This window comes from Chelonoidis abingdonii, chromosome 8, assembly GCF_003597395.2.
Source record: "Chelonoidis abingdonii isolate Lonesome George chromosome 8, CheloAbing_2.0, whole genome shotgun sequence".
Lineage (NCBI taxonomy): Eukaryota > Metazoa > Chordata > Testudines > Testudinidae > Chelonoidis > Chelonoidis abingdonii.
In genome coordinates this window covers 88,531,950-88,557,356 of record NC_133776.1, presented here as the reverse complement: position 1 = coordinate 88,557,356, position 25,407 = coordinate 88,531,950, and the positions used below count along the sequence as shown (strand labels likewise).

At 43.0% G+C, this 25,407-nt stretch overlaps 1 protein-coding gene and 1 long non-coding RNA gene across 2 annotated transcripts in view; both read right to left on the bottom strand.

Moving 5' to 3' along the window:
- The window catches only part of LOC116829400 (synaptotagmin-like protein 2), a 68,685-nt gene extending 57,046 nt beyond the window's left edge, over positions 1 to 11,639 (bottom strand). Inside the window, exon 1 of the mRNA XM_075068820.1 lies at positions 11,548 to 11,639. The gene's annotated coding sequence lies outside the window, so the exon portion shown is untranslated. The remainder of the gene's footprint in view (positions 1 to 11,547) is intronic.
- Positions 1 to 25,407, bottom strand: part of LOC142047211 (uncharacterized) — a 190,810-nt gene that overhangs the window by 140,288 nt on the left and 25,115 nt on the right. The window lies entirely within an intron of this gene.

Sequence of the window (25,407 nt, the reverse complement as noted above, 5' to 3'; positions counted from 1 at the left end):
CATGCTTAGAATGTAAAATTTAGAGCTTCCCCGACTGCTGACATGCCCTCATGCTCAAAAGTAAGCACAATCTAGTAGCTAATGCACAGGTCTGGAAGTTAGAATATCTAAATTCTACTCACAACACTATCACTGACTTGGTATGACTATACACAGCCATTAAACACACATGGCTGGCCCATGTCAGCTGACTCAGGCTCTCGGGGCTTAGGCTGCAGGGCTGTGAAATTGCAGGGTAGATGTTTGGGTTGAGGCCCAGGTCAGCTGATGCAGGCCAGCCATGGGTGTTTAACTGCTGTGTAGAGCAACCTTCATTGTGTGGCTTTGGACATGCCCCTAACTCTGTGCGCCAGTTTCTCCTCCCCCTGCTATGAAATAGGGATATTTTTCTACTTCACCAGGATGTTTTAAGGCTTAATTCATCTGTATGTGTAAAGTCCTTTTTACATCTTCAGGTGGAGTGCTTCATAGAGGTGCACAATATTTTTCTTAAAATAAGATACATCACCAATAGTGACTGAGCCACCTTAGCTTTGGCAAACAAAGAGTGGTTGTAGGCTAGTGTGTGGAAACTGAATTAAATGTAATTGTTTCTAATGGAGTAACTTTTCAGAAAACTATGGACACAAGTCTCCTCTCACTTAAACAGCAATATAGTTGCATGGACTGTAAGGGAGTTCCATTGTATTTACACTCCTGTGAAAGGGCAATTATGCCCAGTGTTTGTAATAAAACCAAGTGATTGAGTTCTGTAGAAAAAGCTGTAGGAATAGCTGATTGCATAAAGAATAAACTTTCAACAAAGAAGGCGGTATGGTTTTCCACATCACTCTCCCATGAGAATGCTTTCTTTACAGCTGTACCTTTTCTGCATTGGTCAAGGCCTACCTGTGAAGATCTCACCTTTCAGAGTTGCTTCTGTGAGGCGTTTGATTGGTTAAATTCCCCAATCTCAAAATGGAAATCCTGCAGCGGAATAATTTACCTCAACTTCCCATGGATTTTTTTTTTAAACCCACTTTCTGTACATGACAGGAGTTGAATGTGACCCAATTGGTCAATCCCACCGAAGGCACAAAGATGGGTAAACAGGGAGGCACCAACGGAGGAATGCAGCTCTGACCAAATCAATGGCTTTTTATTCTCAGAATTATTCATGTTACATAGGTACAAAGGTATCACTTTACTAGACAAGAGTATCACCTTGATTGGACTCAGTTTCAGTACTGCCTGCCATTATATACTGTCTAATAACTCTTGGTATGATGGCGCCTCCCAATAGAATTTTTTTCTATTAATAAAACTCTTACATTTCCATAAATAGCTTATAAAGAGTGTTTAGTGACAAATGACATCATAGAGATTAGACCTGGGTGAAATTTTTCAGGTGAAACATATATTCAGTGTCAATGAAACATTTTGCAATTCAAACTGGCTTCACCAAAATTGCTCAGGTAAAAAAAAACCCATACCCCAAGATCAAAACATTTTATTCAACCAAAAATAAATGAAAAAATTTCACTGAAGATTTTGAACAGAAAAATCGACACTTCAGGTAAACCCGAAAACAATTCACACTCGTGCCCCAAGTTTTTGGAACTGCCGGTGAGCCCGAAAAACCCCTCCAGTTTTGCACAGCTCTTGCTGAAATGGTCTTAGTAACATGGAAATTGCCATACAGGATCATGCCAATGGTCTAGTCTAGTTTAACTTTTGACAGAGGCTAGTACTTCAGAAGACTGGGCAAGAAATACAGTAATGAACAATTCTCCACTAGTAGTAAGTTTCTTAACCCATCAGATACTGTTCATCTTATGTTATGAAATAAGCATGAGGATTTATGTCTCTCATAAAGGTGTATCTTACTATGTGTAACTGGTGTTATTTATATAACTAGACTTCTAATGCTTCACTAAACTCTACTCATCTCTCCCCTTCCATGATATTCTGCGGCAGAGAGCTCTGCAGGTTAATTTTGCATTACACATATTAAAACAGAATTCCTTTTATCAGTTTCAAATGTTGCCTTTTAATTGGAATGGGTGATCCCTGGTTCTTTTATTATGAAAAAGCATATGTAGACCTTATAGGGTTAAATTAAAAAGAGAATGACCATATTTTATACACATCAATGCCTTAAAAAAAAAAAAAAACAGAAAAAGGTGACTCAGAATCCACAAACCAAAACTCATTTTCTGTAAATAAACTGTTAATAGGATTCTTTAATTTAAATATTTGAGAGTTCTGTTTATTTCATAGGTGGGGAATATTTGCAAAGCTTCTACAGGATGTATTTCATTGTAAGTGTATTGTTAGAACACTAACAAACACTGCCCACAGGGATACAGAGTAAACCTCTTCTGTCCCCTTTAATAGGCATGGCAGTGTCCCAAATGCAGCAGAGGATGCCAGCATTTTAAAGGACTTGCTATTACTGTAGCCATGTAACACAAGAGGGTGGCTAAGTCTGTTCTGTCTCTATCTTCAGTTTGGAATCCCTTGTAGATGCAAAGGGACACAAGGTGGGAGGGAGGCAGGGAGAATGGGTCTAGATGAAGGTGCACTGAAAGGTGCACGGAAACTGAAGAAGTTGGGTGGGAAACTTTGTACAATGCTCACTACACAAGGTAGGTGAGGTAATATCTTTTATTGGATCAAATGCCATCGGTGAGAGAGAGAAAGAGAGAGAGAAGCTTTCGAGCCACACAGAGCTCTTCTCCTGCTCCAGTACTGCACAAGGACATTTTCTGGACTTCAGAGAATTTGGATTTACACCCCCAAAATAAAAAGACTTTTCTGAAGACATTCCTTCTGCCACCATGCGATTACCACTTATTAATTGGTATGATTTCTAAACTGCCCATCCTCATCATGATCCATCCTTGAGCTCCCCATGAAATCAAGCCTGCATTCTGTTCTACTTCAACTTCCATTATGGAAACATCTTATTTTCCCTCACAACACTTAATAATGCTGCTTTTCACCAAAGAAGAAGGGAAAAAGCAAACAAACAAAAACAACCCACACCACCACATGATATCTATGCATTAAATACGTGGTTGCCTGTTTTGTAAGTGCTTCAAAGAAAGTGGAAGATGCCCTTTAAACTGCCTACAATATTTATTTGAGAGGCAACTTGAAAAAGGCTGTGTAAAAATAAAACAAACAGTGCTTGGAAAAATATCTGCAGGTGAGATCTTATCAGTACAAACCCCAGGAAGAATTCATTTGAACCACTGTAGGAGGAAGGCATGTATTTAGACAAATCACCTCACATTCCTGTACTTTGGACTTGTCCCCTCCTGTTTGTCCATACTCATCCTTTTAAAACACAGTTTGAATCTGCTTTACTGTGCCACCTTTAAACAAACTGGATAATGTAAATTAGACTTGTTCTAATGATGAAACTGCAGGATGGGAGGAGGACGACGGTTGCTTGTTACCACTTTTGACTTTTTTGTGACCCCCACAACAGACACCTGCACACCCCAAGGCTGCTTCACATCCAGAAGGATGTGTCTTCACTTCCTTTTGCTTATTCCATAGTCAGTTCCTTCCCTAACCTCATTTGTTACGAGCTCAATGGCATAGCAACTACTTGGCAATCAGGGAACAGGTCAGATCAACCAGGACATTATAACTACACTGTAGTTAAGCCTCTGTCACTGCATAAACTCCCTTTGTCATATACCTCATCCCAGCAAGCAAGAGTCAGCATTCAGTGAAGAGCCTCAGAGTGGAAGCCCTATTTTTTACCCAAAAATATTAATAAAAAATCTTATTTGGCTACTTGTAATGAAGCAGGAGCTCATAGCAGACTGAACACCCTGGGGGTCAATTCCTCCCACACTTCTCAACTTGCCAAGATCTAAAATGTGGGACACAATGAGATACAAAGACCCAAAACATACAAAAAGTTACTCGTGCAGCAAACTGAGGATGCCATATGATTCCTTCCTTCTATGTCAATAATTCTTTCCGTAATCTCCGTTTCATGATTCTTTATTTGTGATGTAAACGACATCAATGAAAGAAAGGGGATTCCAATGTAGTAAGGTGAACAGGTAACTCGGACTAAAACAAGATACTTGAAATGAGCTACACATGCGAAGTCGGATTCCTTTTAGAGGCTATTAAAATAAGCTGTCAGAGAAATATTTTACAAATAATTGCACTGCAAGGTGGTCCCAAGCTGCAAAGTTCAGTCCCAGATCTGCATCCAGATCCCAAAATGTCGCTGTGTCAGATTCAGTGTTTTGGTTTAGCCCAGGATCATGAAGGGGGCCAACAGTAAAGCTCAGATCTAATCTGGGATTTTTAATAACCCACTTCCCTCTAAATTATAGGAGTGTTCAGTTCTGGAGTTGGGTCCAGACCTAGTGTTGTTTTAGATATTGGACAACCATTAAATATTTAAGGCTTAAAAAGAAAAAAAATATTCTACTCTCATTTCTTACCTTGCAAATCCCTGAACTGCGATACAGCGAAAAGAAACTTCATGTACAGTAATCCAATTAGCTATGGTTACACCCTTCCCTAGCAGACATTCTTCGGTGGGAAAACAAATCCGTACATAGGAATATTTTTGAACAAGTCAGCTCTGTTTGGGCACCCATTTTCTAGGTTTGATGCAACTCTCCAATACAAACACAGACTCAATTACACATTCATTTACTGGAGCATGTTTCACTTGATCAACAGGCTGGATGAGGAGAGCTGGCAGAAGAAACATTTTTGGCAGTGCTTGTTAGCCAAGAATATGGAAAAACAAAATACTTGGGTCCATTCCCTCCCTTCCTCAATGCACCACTGTTACTTCAAAGGTCTTCAAATTAAGATCCATCCAGTGAAGTGTGATCCATAACATCTGAAGGGGTACGGTAGCTCGCACAACAGGAAAGGGTCAGACTGAATTTCATACTGAAATGCACAATAAGTGCAACATTCATTATGTAGTGAAGGCCAAGTTGTCCCCACATTAAGGCCTAGTCTATACCAGAAAGCTACACTAGCTTAACCAAAGGTGATTTTAAGCAGATTCAGGTAAACTGATGCAAACTCCTGTGAGATGCTCATTTCAGTTTTAGTTTCTGGTTTAAACCAAGCTGAAATTCACACAGGGACTGCAACCATTTGAAATCAGCTTAGTAACCAATTTCACTTTTCTGTCTAGCCAAGATGTTCTTTACAGTTGTGTAATCCCACAGACGTGCATCACTGTTCCAGAGAGACAAGGGAACAGGACATTTCAGATCACAACTGGTTCATCTGTATCACTGAATAAAGTTTCTTTATTTTAGTGTTCACATGGAAAGTTGTCATCTTCTAAAACCTTTTATTTCAATGGCAGTGGCCAAAATTCTGCCATCAGTTCCCCACATTGCAACCCTAATTTACTACTGCAGTGCAAAACTGCAACATATATTAGACCGGGGCCTACTGTCCCCTTCCACAGAGAAGCCTACAATAGAGACAAATCCCACTGCAAACTTAAGAGATGAGCTTGGCCAGTTTCCTCTGAATTGGCTCTCTGCAGCAAGGGAGAGCTGAGGGAAATCTTGTAATGCAGGCTAGATTTACAGAGGCCTATACATACTGCTTCCCAAGTTCTCCATGGGTGTGCATGTCTCTCAGGAACCATGCGCCTGTGTGTTCTCCACAAACAGCTGTTCCAAATCTGTCCTCAGGGAGGTTTCAATTTGTGGAGAAAGAATCTGCACCAGATAATGGTGATGAGGACAAGACTGCCATTCTCTTCTATCGTCCCCAACATTTACAGAGGAGTACCCAGGAAGAGGCTACTAAGGGGGAAGCATGCAACAACAGAACTATTCCCTCATTCTGTATTTGGGGACCTAGTTCCATGGGCTTGGATTACTCTTGGGATTACTTCCCCAGATACAGGTGCAGTTTTGCACTGCAGTAGTAATTAGGTCAGTAGAGTTGCTATGGGGGGGGGAACTGGAGTCCCGCCCATATTTACACACCTGCCACCCCAGTGACAATTGACCCAGGGTGCCGAGATGTAGTAAGTGCAAAAAGTTGCACAGTTGTATTAAAGGGCAAATTGGGGTGTATACTGGATGATGCACATTATTGTGCATTGTAGCATTACATTAAGCCAATAGGGTTGCACAGGGGTAACCAGGAGAGTAATTGATCGACTTGAACAGCTTGCAATGAGGTGAGCGTATTCAAATACACTGACAAATATGCCACGTGTAACAGGATAGCCACTGAAAGTGAAAGTAGGTAAATTGTTGTCCTGATCTATAATGTCCTGTCCCCAATCCCCCAAATGTTAATTGTTCCATTCGGTTTAAGCTACAAAAGGTTATTTGATTTTGATTCCACGATCAACAAGATCAGTTCTTACCTCTGTGCAGATTTTCAGTTTACTGACAATGGCGGAACAGGCTTTTATTCACTTTGACTTTACTACCACGTTACTTAGATAATGTGTTACTGTTCTATTTTCCTATAACCTTTTGATTTGTAGATAACAGTATTGATTTAAAACGAAATCAAAGCATGCCTGCCCTACAATGAGCGCATTGTCCCTGCTGTGCCTTACTGTGCATCTAAGGGCTGCCTCCTTGAAAAATATGGGGGGGGTGGAGGGGAGGAAAGACTTTTTTGACTCAGTGTTGCAGGTTTATTAAATGGACAGGGTCAATTGGCTTGGGGCAGTCATTTTGAATTTGTGTGTGTGTGTACCCCCTAAAAGATTTCAAATGAAGGTGCAGAGCCCTTTGGAAATCTTAGGCCATCTGTGGACTCCAGGTTGAAAACCACTGACATAGGGCTAACAAAAAATCCACAAACACCCACCACCACTCACATAGATTTACACTTCAACTACAGAGCCATAGGGGATCACGTAGGAGACCAGAAACTCAGGGAGGGCCCCCTTTGTAGAGTTCTTCCATGGGAGAGGGAAGGAAGCAGGAGGTTCAATCCTCAAAACCAGCAAGTCTCCCCCCCTTACCCTCCAAAATCCATGAGGAATGTGTGGACGACAGGGCCATCTTCATGGAGGATCTGACACTGTCCAGGCTCCTGTCAACACAGCTCCTTCAGAGCACCTCCCCTCAACTTCTGCTAGAGTTGTAATCCTCTTCCGTTCACCCAAAATGATCATTTGTGGGGTTTGGAAGTGAAGAACAAACGCCATACGTAGCCTGTCCCTTGAGTGCCCTTACAATATGGCCTATATTGATCTGGCTGGGGATGTGAGCTTGATTCTAAATATGAATTCACCACTTAGGGAACAATATATTATTAATTTAATAAAGTAATGAGAATAAGCCAAAAATGACATTCACATAAAACCATTGTTATACAGAGTGATCAGCTGGCAAAGGAACAAAATTGCCAGCGCAGCTCTAAGAGTAGGGCTTCTTGTTATCCCAACAACAAGGAGCATGAACAAGGAAGTAAAATAAAACAGGCGCTAGAGAATTAAAGACCACAGTGAGGAGTGAGGCCTGAGGAAAAACAAAGCAAAGGAACAGGAAAAATTCAGTGGAGCGGGGGGAGTTCTTCAATTCCCAAGTCTCTAAGAAATATCTGAACAATATATAAGCAGAAAAACAACAAGACAGCATAATTGACAGCATTCCTTAGGGATGGCTACACTTGGAAATGATGCAGCGCTAGGGGGTTACAGCTGTATCATACAGCTTGTAGGTAACAAGCGCTCAGTGTGCACACTGACAGCTACCAGCGCTGCACTATGGCCACATTTGCAGCAATTCGCCACGGCTGTTGGGAGTGATGCATTGTGGCAGCTATCCCAGCATTCAATGTGGCTGTGCAACGTCCTTTTCAAAAGGAGGGGTAGGGGTGGAGTGTGACAGGAGCGTCGCGGGGAGACAGAGAGAGGCGGATTTTGGAGCAGACACTGTGACAGCTCCTTCTGCAAGTTCAAAAGCGGGGGTGGGGTGGAGCGTGACAGGGAGCATCGGGGCAGACGAGAGCGGATTTTTGGAGGCAGACACTGTGAGCTCCCTGCCTTGCAAATTCTGGCCATTTCCCCCACCCTCTCTCAATCACTCTTAAATGTAGAAAAGGCTTCAGACCAGATAAGCACTCTCCAGACGGACTCCTCCCCCCCCGCCACTGTTTGTCTCCTCAAGCAAACAGCTGTGAACATTCCAAAGCTCGGCTCGGCTCGCTCGCTTGGAGCAAAGAGCAGCTGTGTTTGGTAGCTCCGGGGATACCTTACCGGTTTGTTGTAGACAGAATTCTGAGATACCTCTTATACCTGGAGGCCAATAATAGCGCTGTGAGTGTCCACACCTGATGAGCAGCGCTGCATCACCAGTGGCTGGATTCGCTACACCCGTAGCAGACCATGGAGTACCAGCCAGCGCTTGCAGCCAGGAGTTGCAGCACTGCTGAGCTTGTAAGTGTGGACACCGAGTAAGTTGCAGCGCTGTAACCCCTCACCAGCGCTGCAACTTGCAAGTGCAGCCAACCCTTAGAAACAGCTATTGATGTAGCCGCTGACAGGAAGATTCCACCTACTCTTATTAAAAACTCTGTATTTTAGGAAAAGCCATCTGGAATGTTTTCCTACTATTCCAAATGCATCTTGGAACTTCTTTTTTTGGTTGTTGTTGCTGTTCATTTCCCCACCCCAGCAACCATGATTGCCAAAGGCCTTGATAACACAACTCATGAAAGTAAGTTTCATTTAGAAGATATGATTTAATGGAATGAAAATCATATGTCTGTAGCTCTGACCATGTTCAGAAAAGTCAAAAACAAAGACATGACATCAGTCTTTTTGTACAGTGACAAGGCATTTGGAAATTGGAACAATATGAATCATATAGGGCTGATCCAACCCCAGTGAAGTTAATGGAAAGATTCCATTGACTTAAGTGGTAGTGAGTTCTTATCCCACATCCATCATATAAATGTGTACTATAGTAGATTACAAAGTCTGCAATATTACAGTCTCCCTGAATGTATATGTTTTTTTTACGCAAGAGGAAGGCAAGCTAATGGCACGTGTGCAAAGACGGCACATGAGCTGATTTCGTGACACTCACGCTGCCCGAGTCCTGGCCATCGGTCCGGGGGGGCTCTGTATTTTAATTTAATTTTAAATGACACTTTTTAAACATTTTTAAAAACCTTATTTACTTTATATACAATAGTTTAGTTATATATTATAGACTTATAGAAAGAGACCTTCTAAAAATGTTAAAATATATTACTGGGCATGCAAAACCTTAAATTATAGTGAATAAATGAAGACTCGGCACACCACTTCTGAAAGGTTGCCAACCCCTGGAATAGTGATAGTATTTCTATAATCACTTTACAAAGCTAGGTAATATCCAACATGCTTAGAAGTTAGGGTCTTGACAAATGTCACACAGCAAGACAGCAATACACCGGCGAATAGTACCCTGGAGTGCTGATTCCGCATCTTTAACCACTGGATCTTACTGCCTCAGGGTACATCAGGATTTGTAAGGCAACTTTTTTTGGCAACAAGTGAAACAAATACAGGGCTCTTCACTGTATGCAAAAACAAGAGCATCGCACCAACTATCACTTCTAACTTTCTAAACTTCTAACATTGAGGCAAATTCTCATAATCAACTTATAACATTCAAGTTTAAAGCCACTTTTGCAACACTCAGATTTTAGGCTGCTAACAGGGCTAAAAAGACTTCTGGCATAAATTAGAGCAGTTCTGGGGGTGCTCTAATTTATGTCAGCCTCCCCTTGGCTGCCTATGTCCCTGTGGTGATAAGCACGAACCACACACACCCTCCCACCCCTAGCATAACCCCTGCACTGGAGCCTGTGAGGGGAAGAATAGAACATTTACAGTAGCCATATCCTGCTGAGCCCAGAGCATATTGTGGTCCTAGAATGGCACACAGGGGGCAGAATCAGCCCCATTATTCTTCCTCGTTGTTAAATCAGATATTCTTCACAGGCCACCTTCATTTGATTTTCTTGCTAATCCTGATTGCCATTCATTTTATTCCACCCATGCAAATTTGCCTGAACCATCTTCAAGATATTTCCTCTTATATCAGGGAGCAAATGTTGCTGCATTCTGGACTGAGGGCGGAACTATATACCTACTGACAAAGTTACTTCACTATTGTCTCTGATCTCCACAAAGCAGGATTTGTTAATCCACATTGTGACAACTCTTAAAATCAACATGACTTTGAAGAAGGCATCACATTTGCAGTTGAGATAGGATTAGGTGGCAATAAAATAGTAGCAGGGTGTGCGTGGGGGGGAGGGGGGAATACCTGACTATTTCAATGGCAACCTGTTTCCTGGTGACCAATACACTCTTCATACTTTGCTTAAAAGTGGATTTGTTTGCCCCCCTTCCTTCTCTTTCCCAAAAGCAACATGAATTTCAAAGTTTAGGTTGTTAACTTGCAGAGAGCAGAATGGCTCCAGATTTCTGCAGGTAACTCGGAGATTGCGAGCTCTCCCTTTTCTCTCTGGCCATATCTGCTCAATGGTAACTTGTAATACTTTTAAAAGGACAACCTTCAACTTCGCAAATAAATATGCTACATTCAGTACATATTAGTTATAGTGAGAGCTGAGTGAGTCTGAACAGCAAAATGGATTTCATTTTCAACCTTTCTTCCTCACAAAGTTTGGGGCTAGTCAGAAATTAGATTTACTTCAACTCAGAGACAAGCAAGGCAGCTGCAAAACTAGGATCAAGGGTCTGATTCCAAAGACCTCCACTCCCAAAGGTTAGGGAGTGTTTCGATCTGGACTTGTCCACGGTATATTGTTTTCAAAGAGAAAAAAAGTTTACATAAACTTTAATTAATCTAACCAATTACAAAAAAAAAAAATTATAAGCCAGGTTTGGGTAGTGTCCATGAATCCCCATTTCCATAGTTTTACAAACACATTTTCCTGCTTTTAAAGATATTTTCACTCTCCCCCATTGCAGTGGGAGCTACTAAAATAAACAAGGGGTGCAGGGGAGTGGGGACAGTAGGTTAAGGCCCTGATCCTGAGATCGGGGTTGCTGGCATGCACCTAATTACAGGATCTGGGCCTAACGGGGGAGAAACAGAGACGTGGACTACACAGAAAAGGCCTGATCCTGCACTTCCTTGAACCTCAGGGAGCCGTTTACACCTGTGTGAAGTGAGCACGAAATTCTAGTCTTCTGATCCGGTACCATTTTATACCCCGTGTGCACAGGTGTAAACAGCAGAAGCGAGTGCGCGCCAGCTGTTGGCCGGTGCACCAGGCACACGAACTGGACACAAAGTAAGGATCCGAGTGTGTAGGTGGGGGGAGAAGTGAGGTGATTTCTCAGGGGTAACAATGATTTCAGACAAACAGGGTCAGGCTGATGGTGCGTTTCCCGGGGCAGCCGGCGAGCCTGTTGCGGCTCGGATGCATCCTCGACCCCAGCTGCCAGTGCGGGGGGCGCAGGCAGCTGCCCAGCCGCTGCGGAGCCGGTGCAGGGCACTCGCTTAGGGTGCAGGCGCCCCGGGAAGCCGGGCACGCGGGCGCGGTGTCTCTTACCTGGCGGAGGCGGCTGGGCGCACAAAAAGCAGCGCAACGCAGCTCAGCTCTCTCCGACGGCAGCGGGACAGCGGCGGAGCCCTGGGCTCGGCAGCCTGCAAACCCGGACTGGATCTCGCCCCGCACTCGTGCTGCACTGGACCTAGGCTCTTAGAAAACCCGGCCTGGATCCCAGCCCAGTGACCAGAACAGCCGCAGGGCCCAGGCTCCAGCAGCTTGAAAACCTGGCCTGGATCTCAGCCACGACACCTAACTCAAGCCCCAGCAGCCTGAAAACCTGGCCTGGATCGTAATACAGTGACCCACCTGAGCTCCCCCAGGGCTCACTCCTATCCGACCCGCAGGGTGCTGTGCCCAAGGACTGGCAGCCTGTATGCCAACCAAACCGGCCTCCAACAGGGAACTGAAAAACCTGAGGTGCCTCTGCCTGGCTATAATGCCCACCCACCTCCCCAAGGTACCGTAACGGACCCTTCCTGCAGGGTGTCACACCAGTGTTGGGATACCCCAGCCCCTATGTGCCTAGGAAAGTGCTGGGTCCACCAGGAGATTGAGGACAAGTGTTGTAGATGCTCCATGCACTAGGTTTTACAGGCACTACCCCAGGGGGTGGGAAGGAGTGTGTCCCATAAACTGTCACAGTGTCTGAGGAAAAACACAGGGTTCCTTAACTGGGGCTGCCATAAGCTAATGATGCTTATACTCTTGACACAATTAATAGTCACAAGCAAAAGAAGGACCAGCAGTTCCCAGCCAGACCCTAGTAACAGCCCAGTAGAGGGATATGAAGATGGGTCTCCTCTAGCCTTGTGGCAGTGATGCATCCTCCCGGGATCAATCAGGCACTGGCCTACAGATCCTTGGCCAGGGCTCCCTTCTTTTGTCCATCTTCTTTAGACACATCCACACAACCCTCCTCTTTTGTGGGCTGCTCCCAAACATCTGCCTGACATGGCTGCTGCTGGCTTCCTGTCAGCCTTTCAGGCCAGGTCTCCAAGCTGCCCATATTCTCTCCCCAGCCAGCTGTTAGGCTGCCACGCCTGCCCATCTCCAAAGCACTGGTTGCCTCTGACTCTATGTTGTACTTCCCATTCATGAGCAGGAGGGACCATGGAGTCCTCTCCCAGCTGGGTGTGAAGCTGCGAGCCAACAGTACCCAGCAGTGAACCCGCAGGTTGAGAAGTTTTCTGCCATCAGATAAATTTCAGAGTAAATCTCTCTCTCTCTCTCTCTCTCTCTCTATATATATAATTATTTTATTTTATTGTAAATCAGAAGAAGAATATTAAGTGAACATGGACAATTGTGAAGCATAAAAGCTGTCTTCCTTACGGCCCTTCCAGTGTCTCTGTTCCCTTTTTGGCAACATCACTTTTAGAGGACTAGTTCATGCATTGTTTCACTCAGGGAGGCAGCCTTCTTAAAGGCCCTGAAGTTTTGGAGGCAACACTGAGAGCCTGGGAACCCCCGCAAAGGAGCCTGATGCTGAGGCCAAAGGCCTGATATTAGGCATGTATGGTGGCAAGTCTTCGCCTTCCACTCATACTCATTGTTCCAAGATACCTCTCAAACAAACAGGAGATACAGCTGATTGCTGTCCAGTGGGCTCAGTGAAATGGTATTTGGAGCCCAATCCTCAGTGAGCTGGTCTGAAATTCACTGCCTCAGCAAGTGGCACTAACTGGCATTCTTGTTGGCAGACTCAAAAGTGAGGCCAAGGGCTGAATGGATTTGGAGACCAGGATAACTCTGCCAGTGTCCAGCTATGTGTGTCCATGCTGTGTGAGGAAGAATTAATTCTAACCATACCTCCTTTTTAATATTAGTTAAAATACAGTTATTCATTTAGGCTGAGATTTTCAAAGCCTCCTAAAGGATCCACATCTCCTCAGCAGCTTTGAAAATCTCTCAGCATGTTGTTTTAGTGAGAAATACTGGCTATTGGTCCAGTTCAATAGCCATTACTCATACAAGTAGATCCACTGATTAACTCGTCACAGCAAGGTCTGCAGAAAGGCACCAGTGGGTGACTTGCTCTGATACCACTTACCAACATTCAGCTATAAGTTTTCATAAATATGGAGACCCAGAATTCACATATTGCTGCATTTTTCTGTGTAATTATTCCAAAAGCAACATGAAAAACCTCCCTTCTCCTGATGGTGTGTTGTTGCTGCACAGTCTTTTTGTTCCTAAATTAAGGCCAGCTGCCAGTTCAACATCATAACTGGCCTGTTGATGACTATAATTTATGCAAATCATCTAAGAAGTTTCTGCCTCCTACTCAGGGTAAGGTTCTGCATGGCGCTGAGCACTTCCTGGGAAGTGGTGACTCCACAGATCCTAATTAGCTCAATGGGAGAGAAGGGTGCCCTTAAACCCTTTCAGATTTAGACTGTATTTGTAATTTTTCCTTATTATGTCTTTTTAAATAAAACAAATATATCTGAACATGTGAATGTTGCAGTTATTTCCTTTGCCAATAGAATAAAAAATTGACTCAAATTTAACATATAACATGAAAACAGGTACAGATTAATAAGTATTGCTATATTAGTCAGAAAGCTCTGAGTAAGAAGAGCATATGGCATTAAGAATATCTAAGCAGTTAGATCTAGCATAACAGCTCTTTGCAGAGCAGCCAATTCACTCATGCCTTCCACCCGCATTTCTGTTCTAGGTAGTATAGTGAATTACTCTGCAAGAAAATGTGGCCATCTTCCCTCACATGGTTTCCTGAAGGAAAATAAGGTGAGACAGTAGGAATCAAACATTCTAGGGATATGCTAGTCAACAGCTTATTCAGACCAATAAAAAAATAACCATGAGACTGGTTGTCTCCTTGCAGGACAGAAGTCATTGAGAGTTATTTATATCCCATGGGGACAAGGGAAGGAGAATTAGCCCCAAGAAATTTGGGGCATGGCTATAAAAATGCACGGTATTAACTAGAAACCAGATCCAAAACCAAAACTCCTGACTTGCACTGGACATCCAAACTCCAATCTGGACCCTAATTATTATTTTTTTATATAGTTTAGTGAATCAAAAACCCAGATCTAAACTCTCTCAAATTTGGGAGTTTGAAATCCAGATCCTAATTTGAACCAGCTCAAAGTGTGGAGAGATCAGGTTCAGTCTTCAGATTGGGCCCATTGCAGGAGCAGGTTCAGCTATGGCTCAAAGGTTCTGATCTCTGGTCTGAATTCAGTCCCATCTCTATTATAAAGATTTGCATGCATATCTTTGCATAATATTTTTTAGCATATCTTCAGCAGTTATGTGATTGGTGTCCATTGTAGCGGGTACTGCAAGGTGAGCCCTTAATTCCAAAGATTTTTTTTTTTATGTTTGAACAGATATGTTTTCAGCACCTGCAGTTTAATTGAATTTCTAAATAGCTATTCCTTATCTCTCTAATAGCATCTAGATTGAATTCCATTTGAGACTTCAACTAGGCTTAAATTGTGGCTGCTAGTGTTGGGTAATTTGGTGTTGGGAAAATTTGGGCCGATGAGGGATGAGACCAGGAGGTTGAAGGTGGGCTATGTGGCACTATAGTAAAAACTGAAAAAATGTTTCATAACCATTTTATTAGATTTAACTCATGTTTTAAAATCATCACTCAAAGTTAGCTACTCAAGCCTTCTATGAAGCACAACATCTACATCCTTCTTGGTTTCTTGTTATAATTTTGCACAACTCTGTTAATGAACTTCTTGAATGCAATCCGTTCATATTTGGTGGCTTCTAGTGTGTCCGATACTTCCATTCCTTCAATTGACACGCTCATTAGTTTGTTCACATGATCAAGCAGGCAGAAGACGACTTCTTTCAGAACACAAAATTCTATTCAATGAGGCAAAAGAATGCTCAACTGTAGCTATTGTGACTGGGAGTAGCAAGAGATGAATTCCTACTTCTTTCATCCCAGGAAACATAGCACAAAGATTGGGTCAAGCCACTAGTGATGATAAAAAAAGAAGTTGAAGTCAACTCTTCATTTATTCCTCGTAAGCTATTCCATTCTGCGTTCCAATTCTCTATTCTGTCCTGAGCACATGGCAGCCCCGTTGCTGGTAGTGCCTCACTCCACTCAATGGTCTGTGTTTTATAGGATAGGGACCTGTAAAAGCTACGTAGAGGTTGAGTATAATCTATAAGTCACTGTTGTAGGATTTTAAGAATCAAGTCTGTGTACTTTTTCAGCTGTCTTAACAAACACTTCTTGTCCTCTTCATTTCAGGATTCATTATAAATGCCTTCATTAGTCAACTTCTGGACTGAAGTCTTTGCTTATTCCAGTACTTTTTCAATGGACAGCTCTCTGATTGATCCAAATGTAGCTTCTATTCCTGGACAAAAATCTACTACTGTTGTAGCAGAGGCCTGGATGTCATTGTTTAATGACCCAAGTGGTTTCAACAGTAGACTTACATGAGAGAGAATGGCCATAGTCTTCTCTGAAGATAGTAGCAAAACTATTCCACCAGCTTCACTGCTTAGATCCATCCCATCTTGGTAGATACTTTCCAAAGCCAGTAATAATGGCTGGAGTAATTTTAAGACAACAGCCAAGGATCACTCATGAGAAAGCCAGAGGGTTTTCCCAGGTTGGACTAATTTGAACTTCAGCCCCAGTGTATCTTCTATGTTTTCCAAGATATTCAGTCTTTTTGGACTCTTGCTGAGAAAAGAATAGAATGAAGACATTAAATTTATAGCTTTTTTAATGTCTTTTGAAGAGTCTACAGCTCGTACTAGCGCTAGTTGCAGTAGATGGCCTCTGCAGTGTGTATAGGAGAGATTAGGGTTACACTTTTCTCTGAGCAAAGCTTGTACTCCACCATGTCTTCTAGAGAAGTTTGCAACTCCATCAAATGCACAAGCAGCCATTTGTTTGGAGTTCAACTGACAAGCATTTAACTCTTCTAAGATGTGGGTTATCACAATGCAGCCCATGTGTCTTCTGTAACTTGAACATGTAGAAATGCATCTACTGGCCTACCACTGACATCAAGATAACGTACACAATGACTTAATATTTGATGCCCATTTGCATCGGTGCATTCATCAGCCAAGTATGCAAATTTTTTTTTGTGGTGAGAGAGTTCTTCACTTTTCAGCTGTTGAGTCTTTCACTGTTGAACCACATGCTTCTAGCCAGTCAATTGAGTTTCTTGCAGAAAGATAGTGAGCATTTGCTTGTCTTGTTCAGAAACAGTGTTCAACGTCAGGATGGACAAGTGACAATGCACTTAACACTGGCCTCCAGTTTGTAGTGTGTGGTATCTCTTGCTTAAACAGAAAGTATGATGCCACAGCCATGTTTGTTTGCATGAACTGTGTTGTGTCTCCAGCATTCTTAACAGCCTCATTAACACTCACCGGTGTTGTCCTTGGGCAGTGGAGACTCAGAGTTCAGAGGTGCTTTCACATAAGTTCACCTCCCAGGAGGGGAGCAAGAAGGTACCTTGTTCGTTCCTCCAACTGCTCACTGTTCACTCTGGCCACTGTTGTTCATTGTGCCACCGTTCACTCCATCGCTCTGTTGCCAGTGGGTCTGAACCATCACCTTCTTCTGTCCCCTGCCACTGTGACCTCTGCTAGTTGGTCTCTTGAGGTTCCACCCAGTTCTCAGTGATTTCAGCTGAGGTCTCAGTGGGGGAATCTCGCTGCTAGTACAGACTGGGCTGTCTTTTCCATAGAAACACTGTCTAAGCCCTTAGACCTGATTTCAGCTGTAGTGGTCACTGAACAAAACAAAAGACTATCTATGGAGCCTAATCAGCTCTATCTTTAAACAGTGTAGAGGGGCAGGTCAGATAGTACTTGTGACTCAGGCAGACCATCAAGCAAGACACCTGTCCCCACCCTCTCTCTTGATGCCCTCAATCAGCACAGGCTAAGTATAGTTCTACTGCCCTTTACTCACGCAATAAGAATAACAACATTTCATTATCCCCTCCCCCCCACCCTCATTCAAATGATTTGTAACCCAACCCCAGCCAAAATCTATCATTTGGGCAACATAGCTCTGCTTGCTGGATACCTAGGTAGATTAGGTGTGAATGTAAATACAATCTGGTCCTGAAGCCTCTCCCCCCAGCCCCAGCTCATCACTAGCTGTCAGGGAGAGCTCATTTAGACTTTGCTTACAAATCATCATTTTAAATTATTAGGTTGGTCAACATCACCGAAATGAATGCACTGACATTGTCATAAAAAAAACAGCTGTGTAAGGAAGCTAGTCTATGTTCCTACTTTTCAAATCTATTATACTTTTTCAGATACACATATTTTATCATACACTATATACGCTTTTAAAGTGTATATTAATGTTTCAATTCCCAAACAATCACTAAACTGGCAACACTGCATGTAACTAATTCACAAAACTGGGGGAGGGGAGTGTTGGGGAAATTCGGGGGGGGTGTATACCCCCCCTAGGGAGGGCGTAGGGAAATCCCTGCCTGTTGCCCTGCGTGCTATGTACCGTTGGATGAATAAAGAATGCTTTGTTTTGAAGAAGCTGGTTTTGAGTCACTTTAACCAGCTCATTGGTTACAGGCTCCTGGAGGAAAATGCCTAGAAGCGCCAAATGGCATTGGGCCTTTTGGGTTAACGCAATTGGAAACCAGTGGGGCTGCAGCCTAGGGCTCCAATCAGAGTGGTTGGAACAGCTGTATGGTTCCATCTTGAGTCAGGTGAAGAGCGTGAGGCCTGTCACCGGAGGGGTGCACTCAATGGAGACTAAAGAAGTGCTAAAGCTCAGCTTGCCTAGTAACCCTGACAATCACTGATAATTTGCTGAGACTTAGGGCTTATCTACATGGTCCTGGCAAAGTGGTGTAATTTGTAAAGCAAACTAACTGCCTTGTGTGAACCCTGCTGCACACTAAAGGTACCTAGTTCACAGTAACATAGTCTCATTTGAAACGGGACTTCGTTAATACAAACTAGACACTGTGTAGTGCATGGCAGCTGAGTCTTCGTGGGGCAGTCAGAGCATAACACATTAGTGCACTTTACAAATAATCACACGCCTCTGGTGTGCTTTGCTGGTGCTGTATAGACAAGCCTTCTGGTCACATTTAAAATGTGGGGGGTATTGCCTAATTATGATTGATGAGATAAGTCCTAGGGTTTCCATTTCCTGAGTAGATAAGGGTGTGAGCACTTCCAGCATGAGTACCTCATTCATGCACATTTCAAATTCATTTTCTGCAAACACTCATGCATCTGACCTTGAAACCCCTTTTTCACAACCATGCAGGCCAGTAGATAGAGTGGCCTTATTGTTCTCATTTTACAGATGAGGAAACTGAAGAAGAGAGATTAAGTGGCTTATTCAAGGATACACTATAAGTCCCTAACAGACCACTTGATTTCCACTCATGTTCTAACCACTAGAGAACACTTCTTCTGGCAGGCCAATAATATGCTGATATTTTCAGGGCCATACTCAGGAGTGCAAAACTTTGTGGCATCCTATTTGTGTGGGAACATTTATTCCATGTGGCAAACACTGTGGGTCAGATTTCCAGGTGGAGTAAATCAGCGTCGCTGTATTGTCTTCAATTAAACAATGTCAATTTACAGGAGCTGAGAATCTAGCCCACACTGAGCGTTCCTTGAGGTTCAAGTAAGCAGTTATACAGCTTTATACATGAATTCTTGTGAAGGCATTGGGTTATACCTCAGCATGCTGACTGCCTTCAGCTCCTTTGTGCAGTCTGTCGTTAGGGGACTGTTCTGTACAGGAAGGGAAAGTAAACAGTGCAGAGCACTGGCCTGGGGCCCAGAAGGGCTGAGTTCTAGCTCTGACTCAGCTGTGTACTGTATGATAAATTAGGTAACCGGCCTGTGAAATGGAAAGAAGAACACTCAGGTACTTCTAGAGCTGTAGATGAAAGTATTAGATTAATGCCAACATATTATTCTTGAAACTCAGCTTTGAAGTCTCCATTGTGAAACTCTTCATTTGTGAGGCTGCCACAGTTAGTTGCGCATTTTTCAGTTTCAGCAACAAATGAATATATGCAAAGTGGGTGTGGTCACTGCAGCAAGAATTTTATTGTTCAGACTCAACAGGGCATAATGTAGCTCGTTACATTTACAACCACAACTTTCAAGTTGTTGGCTGTTTATCCAAAGTTCACGCTGTTATAATCTTCCTATTGATAATGACCCTACAGCAAGCTGTGGGTTTGGAAAATGTTAGTGTCTATAAAGCCTCAGAAGCAAACTATGAATTGGAATGTACAGGTCGCAGGGAAGTAAATTATTCTTTGTTAGATGGGAGAGGGAATCAGAGTTAAGGTAACATCATTTTTATTTCAGGGCTGCTATTAAGACTATTCATTTTCAGGAACAGAAAAGAAGCTGAGTTGCAAGTCAACCATAAATTCAAATGGACAGAGGCAATTTTGCAACAGTCTGCAGAATCAATGTAGAAATATAGTTTTACTGCAGCCTGTTATTTCCAGCAACTGTGTTTGTCTCATCGGTAAGTCTTGCGCTGTCTTAAGGAGACCAACAGGCAGCAGTTACATTACAATAGCATGAAAAATGGGGGAAGAGCGGGAGACACGCTCTCACACTTGTATTTATTCTTCTCTGGTTTGGGTCCTAAGAGACAGCCTCTGATTTATGTCTAGGGTGACCAGATGTCCTGATTTTATAGACAGTCCTGATTTTTGGGTCTTTTTCTTATATAGGTTCCTATTACCCACCCCCATCCCAATTTTTCACATTTGCTGTCTGGTCACCCTATTTATGTCTGAGGGTTGGGCCATTCAGCAGCTTGATAATACAGGATGCTGCAAGCCTCCTGGGAGGTGCTAATTGCTTTTAACTCCCAGGAAGCATTCAGCATCTCTTGGGATCACCCCAAGCAGGGGCGGCTCTAGACATTTCACCACCCCAAGCACGGCGGCATGCTGCAGGAGGCACTCTGCTGGTTGCCGGTCCCGCGGCTCCGGTGGACCTCCCACAGGTGTGCCTGCGGAGGCTCCACTGGTCCCGCATCTCCACCGAAGCTGCGGGACCTGTGGACCCTCCACAGGCACGCCTGCAGGAGGTCCACCGGAGCTGGGGGTCCAGCGGACCTTCCACAGGCATCCCACCGAAGGCTGCCTGCCTGCCGCCCTTCCGGTGACCAGCAAAGCGCCCCCTGCGTCATGTCGCCCCAAGCATGCGCTTGGCGTGCTGGTGCCTGGAGCCACCTCTGACCCCAAGGACCTTCTCTCACTTCCTAGGCCCAGACACATTGTTTTGTATAGGCAGGAGCAATGGCTGAGGAATGGAGACCAGGCTTTCTCCAGGGACAGCCATTGTTTCTGGCTATAGAATTTGCTTCCCCCTTGGTCTAATTGAACCTAAGGACCTGATCCGCATCTGTCCCAGAATTCTGATTACTGCAGATGAGAAGACAGAGATGGTAAAAGAGGCTTCAATCACTTTTGAGCTTCCTTGATCCCCATAGAAACCAGTGGCTGGTTAAACCCTCAGCATAATTTAAAGCTGCCTTAGGGCTGCTCTAAATCACCCAATATTGTAATAATCCTTAGAGGCTGTGATGCTGGTCAGGAATCAGTGAAATGGAGCATGCTTCAGCCACAGCTCCTGGGAGGTAGTGAGGTGCCCATGGTGTTCCAATGTGAACGAAAAATAGAAAGTAACAGATAGCTTTGAAATCTTAAACCCCTTTTCTTTACTTAGCTCAGAAGTGTTTTCAATATTTTTAGCTGTGACTTTCAAACTCCAGCAAGGCTGCCAAAGGTAGCTAAAAACTGTAGAGCAGGATGACTAATACTTTCAGCATTTCTACATGACTTAGTGGTAGTGGTACCCAATGTGGCAGCACACCAGAATCACAGGCAACTATTTCATTATAAATTTCAGCTGCCCCATGTTTCTGCAGCTTTTCTTCCATCATAATTTGCTGAATAACCTCACTGGTAAAATTAATGGCAGCACCATCAAAAGAACACAGCCCTTGTAGATGACCTTTACTTCCTACCATATTTTCAAAACTCACCTCTTTCTATTGAAAACAAACTGGCTCTCAAGTTGGCTACTGTGTATTAGCATTTAAATGTACAGAGGGCCAGGATGAAAAAACAAACACAATTCCCAAATCACCAATATAAACATAGAAAAGGAAAAGCCATGAATATAACTTTAGGCTCAAAGCAAAAATATGGTACAACTGGGAATGCATATGGTTCAATTTGTGTTTTTAGTATCTGTGAGCTTGTGACTCAGCTGGTGCAGAATAAAGATGGATCATTTTAAATAGATCACTCCAAAGTCAGTTGTGTGTATTATTTACTTGGTTAAAGCAGGAAAACAGCACAGGAGCCAAATTCTCAGGTGGTGTAAATCAGTGTAGGTCCACTGAAACCAAATGAAACCGGAGTCTTTAAGTCAAATAGAAGATCTGGCCTTATTTCATTTGGCATTGTGGATCATCGGATTTTTTTTTTTACTGGTGCAGAGTTGAGTTGTTTCAGTTGGGAACTATGGCCTTTTCATGTTAAGATATAAATCTGTGTTGCTTAGCAGTGGTGGGTATGAAAGATTCCTGATAACGGATCTTATTCAGCCCTGCTCGGCTGAAAGATTCTTGATAAGACTTTGAAAACAGAAACTGGCTCATGCTTCAGAGAAAACCTGTCAAGGCCCTTTGAGAGAATGATCAGGTGTCATAAGTCATGGGGAAAAAAGGAGTTATTTCAAGTCACCTATGGCAAAAACACCACATTTCATAGTGTCACTCCCGTCCTGGCCAGCAGTGGCATTAAGGTAGAAACATATACCTCCAAAAAAAACATCCTTAGCTCTGTTAACATAAGGGTCTCAATTCTGCAAACACTGGGATCCTGACCTATGCATGTACTCAGAAGGACTACTGACCTGAGTCAGGTGAGCAGGATCTGGTTCCATCTCAGACATTAGACACCAAGAAGTCATGTACGGTTTAAGGTACTCTTTATTCCAATGTTCAGTAAGAAAAGCAAGTAGCACCCAAAATGACCAGCATGATGCAAAATTATATACATACTTCAGACGTACACAGGAAAGCCCTTGTGGAAGGGGTTTTTAAAATAGATCATTCCAAAGTCAGTTGTGTGTGTTATTTAGCTGGTCAAATGTAAGACCTATATCATGTGGTGACTCAACAATATCATGTGGGGACTCAAAAACAACTGTTATGAAAGAAAATGGATAAAAGTTTACACGGGGGAGATACAACATGACATTGCTGTATTGGCCACATAGTGCCCTCAGTCCAAGATGGCAGTCCCATTCATGTCAATGTAGGCATGTGTGTAGGGCAGTAGTACAGCAGACATTAAACCACTACTAAAAAACCCACACAGCTATTCTTGAAGTGGCAGCAAGCTACAGCCACCCTTGTATTTCCATGTCTGCACAATTCTACTTTACGGCCATCATCTTAGTAACAGGTGTATGATGCCTATTGCATAATGTGAACAGCAATAGCAAATTCCTCAAGATACAACACCTGCAATAACCCAGGGAACCTATTGGAAAGGACAACCTAGACTAGAATCTGGCTTCTGAAAGAACCAGCAAGTGGTAAAGCTTTTTGTTTGGCAGCTGTGGAAGGAACTGAGCAATTGCTGGGTTGTGCTGCTGAAGCGCTGCAGACAGACGCCCATTGAGCATTCTGTTCACTGCCTCCCTCTCTCATCCATGCACTGCGCACTCCCTGACAGATCAGCAGGTAGTCTTTCCAAATAAGCATTCCTTGTTAATGTGGTTCATTTCAAACTGCAGTGCCCCACAGGAGGAAATTATAGAGTTCCTGCGGTCAAAGAACACATCTTGGCATATCAGGAAAAAATACACACTTCTTTCATTCAGTGATGTAGGTGTACTTAAACTATCAATAACTGGTAAGCAGAATTTTGCTATACTCTGTACAGTAGGAATAACTATGTTCTAGCAACATATCTCCCTTCGGCTTATGAAGGAGTTTTCCCAAGCAAAGCAGTTATTAGACGATCATGCTGTGATATCACCCAAGACAAGATAACATTGAGGCTGAAGTGCTTAGCAGGATTCACAAAAGGATTAGACTTTTATATGGATTACGAGAACATCTGTAGTTACATTAGATACAAAAACATGCTCAGAGATATAAACTCTCAAACTTCAGGACAGAAGGTAACCTCTAACTGATATGTTGTGAAGAAACTTCCTCTCTCAGCAAGTTAATCCATAATGCTCCACTATCAAGTTTCTTACACCTTCCTTTGAACTATCTGGTGCTGGCCACTGTCAGAGCCAGGGCGTCAGGCTGATAAAGCAGCGGTCCAGCTGACCTGGTAATTCCTACGTTCCGCTGCATGATAGAGAGGTGGATGTAGGTTTTGGAAGCATGTTATTTACTTGTGTAATCTGCTGTGTTAAATGGGATTTGGGATTGACATAGCTGCACACCTCTTTGAAAATGCACTGTATTGTAGGCAGATGATTCTGGTCAACAAGATATTTTGCAGCAGTCATGCTTTTTCAACCCTGGCGTTATAATGACTCCCACCCCATTCTGTGTCATAATGCACATATAGTACAATATTTCATAAAATATGTACTGCTTGTAAAGTCCAAAACCAAAAATTTTTTTTTTGATCATTCAGTGCATAAGCATATAAAGCATACTTTGGGCAAACTTGTCTAGAGGTTGACACTGATTTCTAATGCTGAAACTATATCTAGTTGATTTTTTAAAAAGATACACATTGATATTCCTTCTTTATAGAAGAATACAAAAATTTTCATTAAGATCTTGCTATTATTTAGGGCCTGATCCAAAATCCACTAAAGTCAATGGAAAGACTCCCATTGCTGTCAGTGGCCTTGGATCAGGCCCTTAACAACAAACGCACCATTTTGAACTACAATTCCCCATCCCCTGATTGGATTCAAATACTGTAAGTAAGTCTCCGCGTTTTGTGGGTTGTATGAGTGATCCGACAGACATCAGTCCAAGGACTACAGTCATGTGAATTTCTGAAAAAAATATTCATAACTAGAATCTAAATGCCAAGTGAGATGAAATAATTCGGCATTTACTGCATTGGTAGCGGTTTGAAAGAGCAAAGAGAAAAGAATTTCAAACAGAAGCAGCAATGCTTAGGGTATGATTCTGATTTCTCATCAGTGAAAATCAGGAATATAACTCCACAGCAGACAGTGGAGTTTCAGATCTCATGGACACCACTGCATCAGGCCTACAATGCATAGACCAGGTATAGCAATTTCAGTATATATGGGGCAAGTACTTTGTTACGAGAACACCACGCGCCTGGAGCCATGTAGTTCAGATTTCAAATCCAAACCAGCTTTGGATGATGATTAGGTTTAACTAACCCTAGATTTCAGTGATGTTACAAGCTCTCTATTGTTTGCTGGCACTGCTGACAGCTATTTCAGTGCACCTCAGACTAGGGGGTAGAATTTCTGTTACCACCACGACCCAACCTGCAATAAAAAGTCACAATATTTTATACACCTGGTGAGAAAAGAAATAATATTTTGTTCTCTGCAAAACTTCTGCAGTGTCTAGGCTCATTTGCACATCCTGCAGCACAAATGTCAGTCTACAGAAGGGGAGACTCCCTATTTGCAAGGGGAAAACCCTTACTCTTGTGAGAAAAGGCCATGAAAACAGATAGTAGTCAAGATATTGCAGGTACAATGGTAGGTTGAAAAGAGAGAGAGAGAAGGTGGAAAAATTGTTACCATTTCTGAAAAGATTCTCCTCTCATAGACTCATAGACTCATAGGTCAGAAGGGACCAATATGATCATCTAGTCTGACCTCCTA